Here is a 14932-nt window from a genome sequence, read left to right as displayed (position 1 = left end):
AAACAATTATCTTTACTTTTTGTTAAATGCTTTTGTCTCACTTCTACTTGGATTACTAATATTTACAGTATAACTTTATTACTCCTATTTATTATAAACCTACAGCAAAAAGCCAAACCAAATACGGAGTATAATGTTATAATTATTAATTATTAAAATTTATTATAAATATACATTACCACTTTATAAAAAATATATGTATTTCATTTTAAAAAATTTGTTTTTTTTAATTAAATAATCTATATGAGCCCTGGTCTTTATTGAGAAGTATGTCATGGTTGGTAGCAATAAGTCCTTTTCAGTCTTTTCGAGGAAGTGATGAAGTGATGCTGATGTGGCAGTCCGTCTTTTTAAAGAAGTACGTCATGGTTGGAAGTGGTCTAGGGGATTTTTGGACATTATTTCAATGAAGAATAACAAGGTAACACAGCTAAGTATCATGTCGAGAGATCTTTTCGCTAAGGATTTTAAAATTTTCTAAAATAATCTCAATGAAGAATGTCAAGTAGACGAAAACTGTAGTGTAATCTAAGTAGACGAAAACTGTAGTGTAATCTAACACTATGGCATTACTTAATACAACATTTACTTGACACCAAAGTTGCCTCGGGTGGGAAACTTGTGCTTACCCCAGAAAATAAAAGATACGGAATTGTGAATCATCAATTTGTCAACTTAATTGCACACAAAAAAAAAAAAAAAAAAAAAAAAAAAAAAACGATACATAAAACAAGACTATTTTGCATATATTTCGGCTTTCCATGAAAAGCGTCAAAAGGCTATATGTTCTTGTATACTCTCCAAACTAACTTATACTTGTTCATTGGCTTGATTCATCATTACTTTACTGACCTCTGAAGACAATTTTGTCAAAACTGACGTGCGTAAACAAAGGTCAAAACTGCGAGTTACTAAGAAAGGAGACCATGCATCTTGTGCTCTGAAACAATCCATCCAACTTTTGCCAAACACCAGATTGAGCTTCTAGAAGCTTTTGTGCCTTGGCTTGTAAATTAGATTGTCTTCTAATAGTTTCACCGTGTATCTGACAAGAACAAACACCGGCATTAATGTTAATGGATTAACTCGAAATCCACACACACACACAAATTAAGAAATATAATTTTAAAAAATCTGCAATTTGAATTATGTAACAAAAGATGAGAGATTGAATTAGTGGAAACCTTCAAAAACAATCGAATTAGAGCTTGAATGAACTCAAAGTTATTTCTGAAAGAGATTTCATGTACGAAATAATCGAGTAGAAGTTCAATGATAAGCAGCTCTGGTCTATTTTCAGGTTCTTGCTCGTCTTCATCATCAATTATCTGAAGCATTCTTAGTTCCACATCTAATGTTGATGGAGATAAACTCTTTAGATTACCTGTCAACGCCTCAACTGCAAAATCAGACATTACAATTACATTACAATATACTAAAAAATAAGGAAGGCTTAACATCAGCATTGTGAACCGACATTGAGCCCGCTTAACAGTATAACCATAACTTAAAATATAAAAACTTGCAGTTTTTCGTCTCAACAGACGACTTGACAAATTGTACAAAAGGTGATGAGGGCAGATCGGTAATTTTGGTAGTGATCATCTTGTAAGCCCTTTTCTTCATTACTCGGTTCACTAGGCTTGAACAATATCTCTCCAGAAAGAGATGGTATTGAAGGTAAAAAGAAAGGTGCCTTTTCAGGCTTTTTTGGAGGCTCAATCGGCTTGTTGCGAGCCTGCAAATTGCACAATAGTAACCCAAATATTTATATTATGTGTTCTCCAACATCTTAGTTTTTTAGAACAAAATATTGAATAATTGAATAGAGATTCGTACCTTTATGATGTCCAAATTGATCAAACTTTGCCACTGGCTCTTAGGCAGCAGAGAAAGTGTGACTAGTTCTGGAATTTGTTTATCGATTTGTGTAGTTTGAATTATGGCTTCAGGCTTAAAGTTGCTTAAAACGGTCTTATTATCAGAATCATCATCATTATCATCTTCTTTAGAACCGTCTCCAGAAGATATGGAAGGCAACTTAACGTTCAGTACTTCCTTCCCACTTCCATACGCATCGATGTTTGAAGCTCCAGAAAACATTGTCTGGTTCACCCTGATAACACTGAATCATAATAGTAATAGATAGATTAATTAGATTTATAATGATCATAATAAACTTATATTTTCAGGAACGTGTAAACAACAGAAAAAGATGCTTACCACAAGTAGACACCATTTTGATCAACATGAGTTGTTGCCAAAACATCCATATTTGGGGACAAGGACAAAGCAGTAATCGACACATCAACATGTATTGCATCGATCTGCCTTGCTAAAATGACATCCCAAATCCTAAGAGTACCGTCCATACTAGATGACAAAAGCCATTTTCCATCCTCACTAAAACAAACGTCTGTAATTCTATCCGCATGGCCTTCAAACTTACGAACCAGTTTTAGTGCCACCACATCAAACATACGAATGATTAAATCATCAGTTACGGTAGCCAAAAGACCTGAATTTTATTCAACAAGCATCATCATAAAATATGTGAGCACGGGTTTGTATCTATATTTGTAACATCCCGCCTTACCGCGACCACAATATTGTCCGCTCTGCCCGTAGGCGCATGGATTTTTCTTGGTGACCACACGAGGATTTCCCAGGAGGTCACCCATCCTAGTACTACTCCCGCTCGGGCACGGCTTTTTCTTGGTGACCACACGAGGATTTCCCAGGAGGTCACCCATCCTAGTACTACTTCCGCTCGAGCACGCTTAACTGCAGAGTTCTGACGAGATCTGCTGTGCTTGTAGCCCCAAAAGGGTTGTGTCTGGTAAGGATGGAAGTTACCTTATAAGGGACTCAAACAATCTTACACAAATCTATGTGGGACGGGGTATTACAAACTCCCCCACTTAGAATCCTGACGTCCTCGTCAGGCCGAAACAAATTGATAGCCAGAATCTATACCTCAGTAGATGCACGAGCCGAGTGCCCGTCACACCCCGAGAGGCTAGTGCTATGATACCATCTGTAACATCCCGCCTTACCGCGACCACAATATTGTCCGCTCTGCCCGTAGGCACACGGCTTTTTCTTGGTGACCACACGAGGATTTTTTCCAGGAGGTCACCCATCCTAGTACTACTCCCGCTCGAGCACGCTTAACTGCAGAGTTCTGACGAGATATGCTGTGCTTGTAGCCCCAAAACGCGTTGTGTCTGGTAAGGATGGAAGTTACCTTATAAGGGACTCAAACAATCTTACACAAATCTATGTGGGACGGGGTATTACAATATCTATATCTATATGTGTATAAGAAGATAAACAAAGCAAATGTACCATTAGAACGGTGGTAGATGATCTTCACCACGTTGCAACCAATTTCCCACTTAGATTTAAGCTCGCGTCCCTTAAAATTCCATACCTAAAAAAGATAGTTGACATATATATACTAATTAAAAAAAACGTCTACATATAAAATTTAAATAGTGAAAACATGAACGTTTGAGCTACATACCTTTACATCCCCACTATATCCTGCACTGATCATTATAGAATTTGTTGAATCACAAGCAACACCGACTACTTCTCCATCATGAGCAGATTTTCGTGTTTCAGACATGTCCACATAAGCGCCTCTGCTCAATCCCGATTGAAGATTAAATTTTTCGATCCAGCCATTTACAGTGACCAATATGGCAATATTTCCACACGTACTAATAGTGCACGCCTGTCATCACACAAACGATGCTTATTAAACTGTAGTTCATATGATATGATGATGAATTGAAAATATGAGAAGTTGTAAATATTTTTATTACCTTAACAGGAGCTTTATTATCTGGGTTGGGGGTCAGGATATGTTCACCAAGAACAAAATTTTGTAGTCTCCATACATATGCATGTGGCGTATCCATATGACAAGTGACTACGTTGGACCAATCTCGTTCCCAAATTTCAGCTATTATAATTAGCACAAAAAAAAAAGTAACATCAGATCACAAACTTGGATAGTGCTCCAGAGTGTATTCCCAAAACATAAGATTACAAAGATGGAATAAGGAACAACTTCCTAGACCATATTAGCACTAATATAACATATAACAATAGCACTTACCAACATCAAATGCAATCACAGGCTTCAATTTAATTTCTTCTTCCTGAAAATAAAGAAACAATAATATCAGAGACCGTGCAGTTGTAACAGTTACGACTCAGAAGGCTAAAACAGAACTAATCCAAATGCTTATCACCTGTTCATAAGAACAATCTCTTTCACGTCAATTTGTGTAAAGAATATTGCAAAAACCATGAATCCTTCAATATATTGTAAAACGAAGATAGGTAGTAATCGGAAGTAACCAATGCAAATGCAAGCGCACATATGCAAATTCAAATGTTAAATATTTAGCCTGCCCTTTGCAAATCAGCCATGTAAGTGAATACTTAAACTTTAACTTATGTAACAAACCTGATGAGCACGCCTGAATACACCAATATCATTTCCATAGGCAGCAAATGTATAATCACGATATGATGCTAGTGCCCGAATCTTCTTTGCAAGTTGAGGACCTTTAAACAGCTTTCAAATATCAAAACGAGTTTTTGATAACAAAAATCAAACATCACTGTTAAATCACATGGCACAAAAATTACTAGATTTTGAATACAGATACTGTGCCAAAAAATATAGGTAATAAAACTATCACTTCAATCTGACATATTAAAATGCAGAAATTTCTGTACAGATAACAACTTTTAACAGGTTTTTTACTGAAACATACAAACGAACTCACCAACAAGAACAAGACTGAGCTTAGCACACTGTTAAACAGAAAATAGAGAGATTAAAGCATGTCATTAATTAATTCAATAAATAAAAGTAACATAATAATAGACAATAAAATTTGACTGTAGATAATTAGGGTTTCGCTTTCGTTATAAATCTGCCATGATTTGCTAACACTGACTGTAACGAAGGTTTCAGTGCCCATTCTTTGAACAGAGAACGGAACGTTATTTGTTATGTAAAACTCCTCATCCGAATATCAAAGTCCATATAACACTCCTCATCCGAATTATTAGACCTAGAAATATTAGAAAAGTAACTGAATACCTCATCTTTTATTGTTTGCGGATCTTCAGTCCAGGTGCCATCCATGAAAATACCTCTAATGCAGTTTTTGTGCCCTCTTCTTTTGATGAAATTATGGAAAAACTTCGATTTTTCATCTGCTTCAAGCGTCCACTTGATCTGTGATTTTTGTTTCCACATATTGGTTTAAATTTTTTTCTTTCACAATCCATTGTTTCTTCTCTTCCATCCACAATAGTCTTTCTGGATCTGTTAAAGCTCTAGATTCGGCTATTGTTTCCCATTTATCAGCAGCTTTCGAATGATTTAGAATTTGCTCACATAGATTGTTTAGTACCTGACTGTTGTTTTTGTTCAAGCCGTTATTAGTTATTTATAGGGAGATATATTTCCAAATTGTATTTATAGATACATTCATATTTACTAACTTACCCTTAATGAACACTTTGCACAAATCTCTTGCTAGTATCTACCGGAGGATATTACCAGAACATTGCACACAATTGTAGTGGATCTATCAAAATAAGAAGTAGAAATATCACCACCCTTATTTATATAGTTATAGAGAGTCCTAAGCTAATTACTCTTTAATTTTCATAATAATAATAATAATAATGTCATAATTTTATATTAATTTAATTAAAAAATAATACAAAATCTTTTATAAAGAAAAATACTAATCTCTCTTAAATTGTAAAATCTCTCATATTATTATTTACTTTTAATATAATAATTATAATTATAATTATAATTCTTATATTATTAATATTCAAATTCAAATATGGATTCTTTTTAGAGAAAATTGCGCGGTTGATCCCTGTGGTTTACATGAAATGGGTGTTTGGTCCCTGAACTTCTTTTTCGGGGTTGTTGGTCCCTGTGATTTTCAAAACACGCGTGGTTGGTCCATAACAGGGACCAACTACACCTGTTTTAAACTTTCATTTTCAGGGTGGTGGTCCCTGACAGGGACCAACCACGGGTGTTTTGAAAATCACAGGGACCAACAACCCCGAAAATGAAGTTCAGGGACCAAACACCCCATTTCATGTAAACCACAGGGACCAACCGCGCAATTTTCTCTTCTTTTTACGAAATTAATTACGTTATATATGAATGCAAAAATACATGTCTCTATACATTTGTAAAAACAATGGCAAGTTTCTTAGTCAAACGGGTCATTAAAATAAATGATTTTAGCATTTACATTCACTTAATACCTAAAACATGTCATGAAATTATTTCGTTTAAACAAACCCGTGATTTCACGGGTCATTTCACTAGTTTAATTTACTACGCATAATACAATCAGGCCTGGTGCCCGAAAACTGACGAAAATTCCAAGCATTAAACATTATGTCTTATGCCCCCTCTAGTAATAACCATTCGTTAAATACATGTGTAGGTTTTGGGCCGAAGTCTTTAAACCCGTTACAAAGAGCACTAGAGCAGTGATCCGAAAGGTGTTTATCGAGCGTGGTGGCTGAAAGATTGGGCCATAATTAACATAGCTCATCATATACCAAAAACCTATCTAACTTACAAAATTTGATTCCGTTGTCATAAATACGGGTGAAATTCTTACCTCCAAGTAGAACTTCAATTAGGCAGTTGTTGTTGATGAACTGGTTAAAAAGGTCTGCCCAAATTTGCTTGAATATTGCATTTAAACGTTCCCCTTGACTTCGAACCTCATTGAAATCCCCACAAAGGATCCAATGCATATCCCTATATTGCAGCAGTTTTTCTAGGTCGCTCCACGTAACACCCCGTTTTTCTGTTACACGTTATTCTGGATGTTGTTTGAGTTACAAGGTGTGTAACGTAATTTTTCAACCCCGAATAAAGTTTGAGTTGTTGTTTCAAAGCCTTACTATTGAAAAAAATATCTTATTACGTTTCCAACGATATTTGATTCATCAAAAATGGAGTTACGGTCGAAAAGTTATGGCCAAAACAAGTTGCTAATTCTGATTTTTGCTCGGCTGCAGTATCTGTAGGTTGAAGCGGCGCTCCACCCTTTTGAGCGGCGCTCCGATTGCCCCTGATGCATTTTCAGCATTTTTAAAGGGTTTAAATGAGGGGTATTATAGTCCTTTCGCATATGGACGCTTTGGGGACCTCAAAACTGATCCAAAACCTTATCCTAACTCATTTTCACATCTATTCAACACTCTCATCCATTCTTAGAGAGAGAGATTTCTAGAGAGAGATTTGGGGTTTTGGAGAAGAAGAAGCTTGATGTAACGACCCGGAAATTTCCGACCAAATTTAAACCCTAAACTCTATATGTTTCTGACACGATAAGCAAAAACTCTAATGTTGAGTCTAGAAAGTCTGAAATCTATATCTGGATGATTAGTTACCCTTTGACCAAGCCTGACGATTCACGAACATTTATGTGTATACGTGTTATATATTTATGAATAACGATAACAAAGTATTAGATACGTAATAGGTTTTGAAATAAGATTATTACATTTATTGGCAAGAGTAAAAGATAATAGGATTTATAAATATCTGAAACCATTTTGCCAAATTATTTAAGAGTTATTTTAATAAGATTAAACGTTTTAACGTTATTATAAAAGTCGTAACTTTTCTAGAAACTTTTTGTTAAATGATAAATGTAACGGTCCGTGATTTTATAAAAACGAATATTTAATAAAACGTGTTCATTAAATATATATATATATGTATTTTACAAAACAATATTAAACGTTTTCAATTTAAAAATATATTTTGACAAATAATTAAACTTTGATTTTTACAAGTAATGACCACAATACTCAAAAGATTAAGTTTCTTTTTGAGTGGGTTAGTTTTCCATAAATTTAAGTATATATTTTGATAAAGATACGAGTTACAAAACGTAAATTGTTAGTTTTCTCAGCGTACGAAATTATATTTGGAAAACCGGACCCGGAACTTTAGTCAGGTGACAACGTAAAAGTAATTTTTGTAAAAATTATATTTTTACTATTAACATAAATATAATATAATATTTAATTAATTAATTAAACTAAATAATTAAATATATATTAAGAAATGTCGGCAGGAAAATGAAACGATTGTGGCATGATATCTTAAGCCATGCGACTTGCATGGCTAACCCTCACAGCCCCATGCAAGTCGCATGAGGAGTACATGGTGGCCAAAAACCCCCTTTAAAAACCGAACTTGGGCGTAACTTTTTCACTTATTTTTTTTTTCTTCTTCTTTCTTTCTTTTCTATCTCTTCTATGTCTATCTACCTAAATACTATTCTATATTAATTACTTCTAATACTAATTATATTATTAATTATATTATGATTTTGATTATCAAAATCAGTATTATGATTTTTATTAATCTTATTAGTAGTATTAAAAGCTATATTATTAGTATTATCACATAAAATATTATGACGAGGTTCTGCCCAAGTATTCCAAAAACTAATTTCATGAATGGGATAAGATTAAGGAGATTATGGGTCAAATTTATGAAAGTTATGGGTATGGATCGGGGGTTTTGTTCGTGAAATAAACTAGTGTTTGTCAACTCCGTTTTGCCCAAATACTATCCTGCAATATTGAATCTCAATATTGATACGTGAGCACTCTAAACTTAACTTTTATTTACTTTTAGTGTGCCCCTGACTAGTGCTCGAGAAATTAGGATAGTGTACATTTTTATATCTATTTCTGTCAAACTATATTTTTAGGATAGAATCTGAATTAGTTACTCATGCGGTTAAGATAAGATATATGAATTATATGTTTTTGGAAAGGTGGCGAAAAACTATAAACTTTTCATTTAGATGTCGAATGGATTCGACGGACGGATTTGAAGTTATAGCCAATTGAACTTTTGTACAAATTATTAAAAATGAATATTTTTATTACGACGTTGTTAAAATCATTATTATTATAAATATTATCATAATTGTTATTATGAATATCTAAAGATAACTAATATTTTTATCAAAAACTATTAAACTATCATTTTGATTATTATTAATGAAACTATCAATTTATGTTCATTAACACTAAAATTATTAATTTTTATTAGAAATATTATTTTTATGAAAATATTATTATTCTAAAATATTAACTTAACATTTGGTATAATTTTTATAAAAAAGTTTTAGTTATAAAATTTTATAGTTTACCTTAAAGAATTTTATAAAATATTTGAAAATAGATGACAACGATATTTAATTATGAATTAATTTTTGAAAATATTATTATTATAAAGTATTAATTTAATATTTTGATATGCATAGAGTCTTATTTATCACTAAATGCATTTTGTAAAATATTTTAAACTATAAAATTTGTTATATTTAAATATATGTAAACGGTTATAATTTTATAAAGGTTTTTGAAAGTCTTTTTGAGTCAAACGAATTTTTATTAACTTTTGCATATTAGTCTCGAGCATTAGGAATAAGGTACACTGTAAATCGACTTTATTTGTTAATTAGATATTAATCAATACATAAATATATAATTAATTAGGTTCGTGAATCGAAGGCCGACCTTATAAGTTACCAATGGTGTTATATGTATTTTTACTACAAAATACATTAGGTGAGTTTCATTTGCTCCCTTTTTAATTGCTTTTGCAATATATATTTTTGGGCTGAGAATACATGCGCTGCTTTTATAAACGTTTTACTAAATAGAGACAAGTAATTAAAAATGATATTCTGCGGATTGATGTGCTAGGTAATTTAGTTACATGTTATAAGAGCATGTAAGCGCGAATCCTAAAGATAGATCTATCGGGTTTAACACCCCCATCCAGTAGGCTGCACTAGACATAAGAACTAGTGGGCGGATGTTTAGTACTTCGAGGATTATTCATACACTTGCGAGTGTACATATCCATCTTTGCGAAGATGACTTATTATATTATTGTTAAGGTTAGTTACTGAGGCCTCAACATAAGCAGAATGGTTTTATACACTTGCGAGTGTATTATATTTATGATTATAAAATCTTGTGGTCTATTGAAACTTTTGATAACTGTTGTTACGATAAACCTATGAACTCACCAACCTTTTGGTTGACACTTTTAAGCATGTTTATTCTCAGGTACGAATTAAGTCTTCCGCTGTGCATTAGCTTATGTTAAGGATACTACTTGGGACCATTTAAGCCATGATACAAGAACGTTGCATTCGTTGCATTCGAGTCATCGAAGATCATTATAAGCTATTATTAAGTAAATGACAGATTAGGTCATTTGGATATTGTGAAATGTTAGTCGAACATATCAATTTTTGATGTAAAGATAGATTGCCTTTTAAGAATAAATGCAACGTTTGTAAACGTATTATTTAGAGGTCAAGTACCTCGCGATGTTATCAACTATTGTAATTCGTTTGTAATCAATATGGACTTCGTCCGGATGGATTAAGGACGGGTTGTTATAGGTGGTATCAGAGCGTTGGTCTTAGCGAACCAGGTCACCCATTAGTGTGTCCAACTGGTAGTTGTTAGGATACATTAGTGAGACTGGACTTTGACCGTGTCTGCCTGTTAAAAAGTTTTGCTTATCATTTCTAGTCGGAAACCATCTGCACATCATCCTTAGGGAGTTGCCTGTTTATCGTTCTTAAGTCTAGATACATCTTATTGCATTTAAGTGCATCGATAGTGTATAGACAAAATTCGTATCCTAGCGTATCTGTTGCTATAGACATTGCCTGACGAATTTCAAAGATTTTCCGTAATTCACGGGATTTTGAGTATTATAAATACATACGTAAATTATGTATTGAAGAATACCAAACCCCAACTCATATAATTTATTTCAAACCAAAAATTAATTTCCCGACTATACAAGATGAACTCCGCGTCCAGTTCGAATTCCTCCGACTCCGACAGCTACGCTGATATGGATTTCCATTCGGGCTCCGAAGGCAGCGTCACTGGAATGGATCAACCAATTTCTCATCATCTATTCTGGATGAATTGGGGATGGGTTCGTAGTATACTAAATTATTGGAGACAAGAAGAAGGTGATCCCTTTCACCCACCGAATTGCCCCATGGGCGACGAACCTGAAGCCCTTACCGGCGAACCTGTTCGAGAAACCATTTTCTCTCTCATTTCTCGAGTATCTCGTCACGATTATATCATATCCCATATTTCGGATCTTGTTCATTCGCTCACACCAACCGCCAATCATCCTGGTGTACTAGCAGAAATTAACGAACTTCGCGCTCGTGTGACAGCTTTGGAGAACACGGTGCGAAGGTTACAAACACCAGCAGCAGCACCAACAGCATAACCAGTACTGTTAACAAATCAACCTCGCAATCTTCAGTACCAGTAGCATCATCGACGACAACGGCATCATCAGCATCAACACCAACCGTATCATTACCACCACCAACAATCACATCCGCACCACGTACCTCAACATCATCATCTGAACTTCGAATATGATCTTTGTTTTAAATATCATTCTATACTGATTACCTCTTCTTTACGTATCGTTCTTCGTTCGACATGACGATTATGTAATCTCTAATGCTTAAGAGATCATGTAATCTAGTACTAATGATAAATCAAATGAGTTTAATATTTTATTGACTCATTAAATCCATAATTACATCCGATGAAAATATTATATTTTCATAAAGATTGTAATTAAAAATTCTTCCGTACAAACTGTTAATGATGAAAATATTTTAACGGGTGGGTAGTACCCGAGAAATATTTAGAATTCACATTAATAAGTTACACTGTACACTCTCCGAATCTGATTCAACAGTCGTTTGCTATTCTATTTACGATCACCGATAAACGTATCCGTTCACCCCAGAATAACCATTTCCATTCAAATTTCATATTCGGATTTTGATCTATCAGAATCTAACAAGTGGCATAAAGAAGAAAACATTGGACAAAATAAAATTTGTTAGAAACACATGAATTAATTAATTGAAAACCTATTAAGGATTCCACGCTAACTGTTCCGGCTAACTGTTCCCAGCTAACTGATTAACATTTAATTTATCGCAATTTACATTCTCGCACTTTTATTTATCGTCATTTAATTTTTGTTATTTACTTTTATGCATTTTTAAGTCGGGACACATGTACGCAATACGTCGGATTAATTCTGAGACAACACGGTGCATGGGTCATGATATACATTTATTTATTTCACGCACTTTAAATAACAGGACACGTATACAAGGTTTCGATTTATCATATTGACCCATCTATATATATATTTCGGAACAACCATAGACACTCTATATGTGAAGGTGGGAGTTGGCTATACAGGGTCGGAGTTGATTCCAAAATATATATATACTTTGAGTTGTGATCGACACCGAGACCGGTACACGGGTCACGATACGTATTAAGTAATTCGAATATTATATATATCTAATTTATATATGAATCTATTGAACCATTGGACAATCGGACTATTGGACTGCTAACTGTGGATAATTAAAAATGAATTAAAATGCTGATTATAACATATGGAACTAAACAATTCTTCAAGTTTGCCACTTGATTTCATCCAAAACCTCATTTATACCTCGACAATAATCCTTGTTCAAATCTTTTCATGATTCTTGAAAACATCTCGATCGCGAAGTTGAACCAGCCGCACCTCGTCGACGGAATAAAGATTTATGCATACCGTTATGCACCTGAAAAACTTTCGAAACCGAAGTCATAGTTAAAAACGCATTTGCGTCGAATTCCTTATCATTCATTAGCAAAAACTTTACAATTCCTTTTCAAAGTAACCAATTTTGTTACAGCTCCACTTCGACTTCTCAGAAAGACTAGCCTTATTATAATCTTGATATATATACATCATCCTTTCGCCGTCGGTTATCGGAGAATCTTTCATATTTCACGACGTCATCAGCAGATGTATCAACAGCTCGTCATCTCTTTGGCGGAATCCGCAGTCAGTATTTTGAAAATCTCGCAACACTTCTCTAGTTATACCTATAACGTCTATCCCTAAGAATTTCATACTTCAAATGTGAAGTTTCTGAAAAACACCCTAAACTGCAAACTAGTTTTCGAAATGCTGGCGAAACAGCAAAAACTGTAAACGACTTTAACAGTCAAAAGTTTGACGTTAAAATACAGTGTGTTGGAAAAGCTCAGAAAAAGAAGGAAGTGTTAGGAACGCTCGATAGAAGATTTGGTACTGAAAACCGGATTGAGCGAACTGTGAAGGAGACTCTGAACAAATTGCAAGGGCTAAACTTGTACATAAAGAATCTTGATGATTCTGTAACAAACACCTTGCTTCTGAATTTAAACCCTTACGGGTAAATTTTCATCATCATCCTTTGGCATTAGAAATCCCAAGATATTATCATATCTTTCATTATAAATATCCTCAATATTTCTGAAGATATTTTCACAACTATTCTTATCTGGGATCATTTATCTCTCCGTAACATCTGCGTTACAACATAAAAGAAACTATGTTAGTTTCTAAGTTCCAAAACCTTCAAGTTTAAAATATGAATGTTTTGAAGTAGTGTTGGGAACTGATGCATGAATTAGTATAATATAATGAAACGTGATCAACTTCATTATATTACAGTAAGTCATGTTAAGTTTTTAATGGAAAGTGATGAATCACAGTACCGTCATCATGTGCCATGTTACACGGCTCTTACATTCGATCCAATTCCCAAACGTATTAAGAACATATCGTCCTGATAGTTATATCTTTTCCAGGGTATTCTGGAAATTTAACAAAACAAAATCGTGCCAATACTCTTTCTTTCTTAGAGCATTAGCTATGTTCATTCCAAATCTTATACCTACAAATTCCGGACCATTGCTCGCTTGACTCAAGGACGGGAAGAAGAAACGAAGGGACAAAGCCCCAAAATAGAAATTAGGGTATAAATCGCAGCAAACAGGAGAAAGTATTAACTATGGATGACAATGATTATGGAAAACAGGAGCAGGAACATTGAAGTGTAAGGAAAGATATCAAACCCAATAACGACCCAGAAACTACAAACCGTGTATATCAATACGTATGGCGACGTAAAGACACGGGAGAATTAGAAACATTATAATTCCAAGAAAATCATAAAAGTAAATAGATTCTTCTGGCGGTAGATGAAAGAGAAGAATGAAAGATATAAAAGTTAGAAGTATAACAAAAATCAGAACAGGATGTAGCATTCTAAAGAATACCTTAAGGTATGAATTAGAGGAGGAAGAGAAGGAGATGTGAGGTATGGAAGTAGGGAAGGGAAGGAGATGGATTTATAGTGAAATATCCGACAAAGAAATCGAAACAGATTACCGCATTAAATCTAAGGAGATCCTGTTTCCTAAATCGTCGAAGAATCAAATTTTATTACATAAGATTTTCTTTAAATCCCTTAAATTCTGGAAATCAATCCTAACCACGTCACCAGTTAAAACAATTCCATATTCATTCATTCTTTTGTGATAACTTCACTCGAGCGCTTCATATGATCGAATCGTTTTATCCATATTTTCCAAAAATGATAAAACTCTATTTCGTCATAAAAACATTCCTATTGTTATTTATGACAACCTCTACTAAATTTCGGGGACGAAATTTCTTTAACAGGTGGGTACTGTAACGACCCGGAAATTTCCGACCAAATTTAAACCCTAAACTCTATATGTTTCTGACACGATAAGCAAAAACTATAATGTTGAGTCTAGAAAGTCTGAAATCTATATCTGGATGATTAGTTACCCTTTGACCAAGCCTGACGATTCACGAACATTTATGTGTATACGTGTTATATATTTATGAATAACGATAACAAAGTATTAGATACGTAATAGGTTTTGAAAT

The 14932-nt window shown here is 33.9% G+C and overlaps 1 pseudogene; it reads right to left on the bottom strand.

Annotated features, from left to right (window-relative positions):
- Positions 1–895: 895 nt before the first annotated feature.
- Positions 896–6828, bottom strand: LOC139841432 (uncharacterized; annotated as a pseudogene).
- Positions 6829–14932: the final 8104 nt, after the last annotated feature.

Source organism: Rutidosis leptorrhynchoides, chromosome 4 (genome assembly GCF_046630445.1).
Source record: "Rutidosis leptorrhynchoides isolate AG116_Rl617_1_P2 chromosome 4, CSIRO_AGI_Rlap_v1, whole genome shotgun sequence".
Lineage (NCBI taxonomy): Eukaryota > Viridiplantae > Streptophyta > Magnoliopsida > Asterales > Asteraceae > Rutidosis > Rutidosis leptorrhynchoides.
The sequence above is the reverse complement of the archived record's forward strand: the minus strand, read 5'-3'. Positions and strand labels throughout refer to the sequence as shown.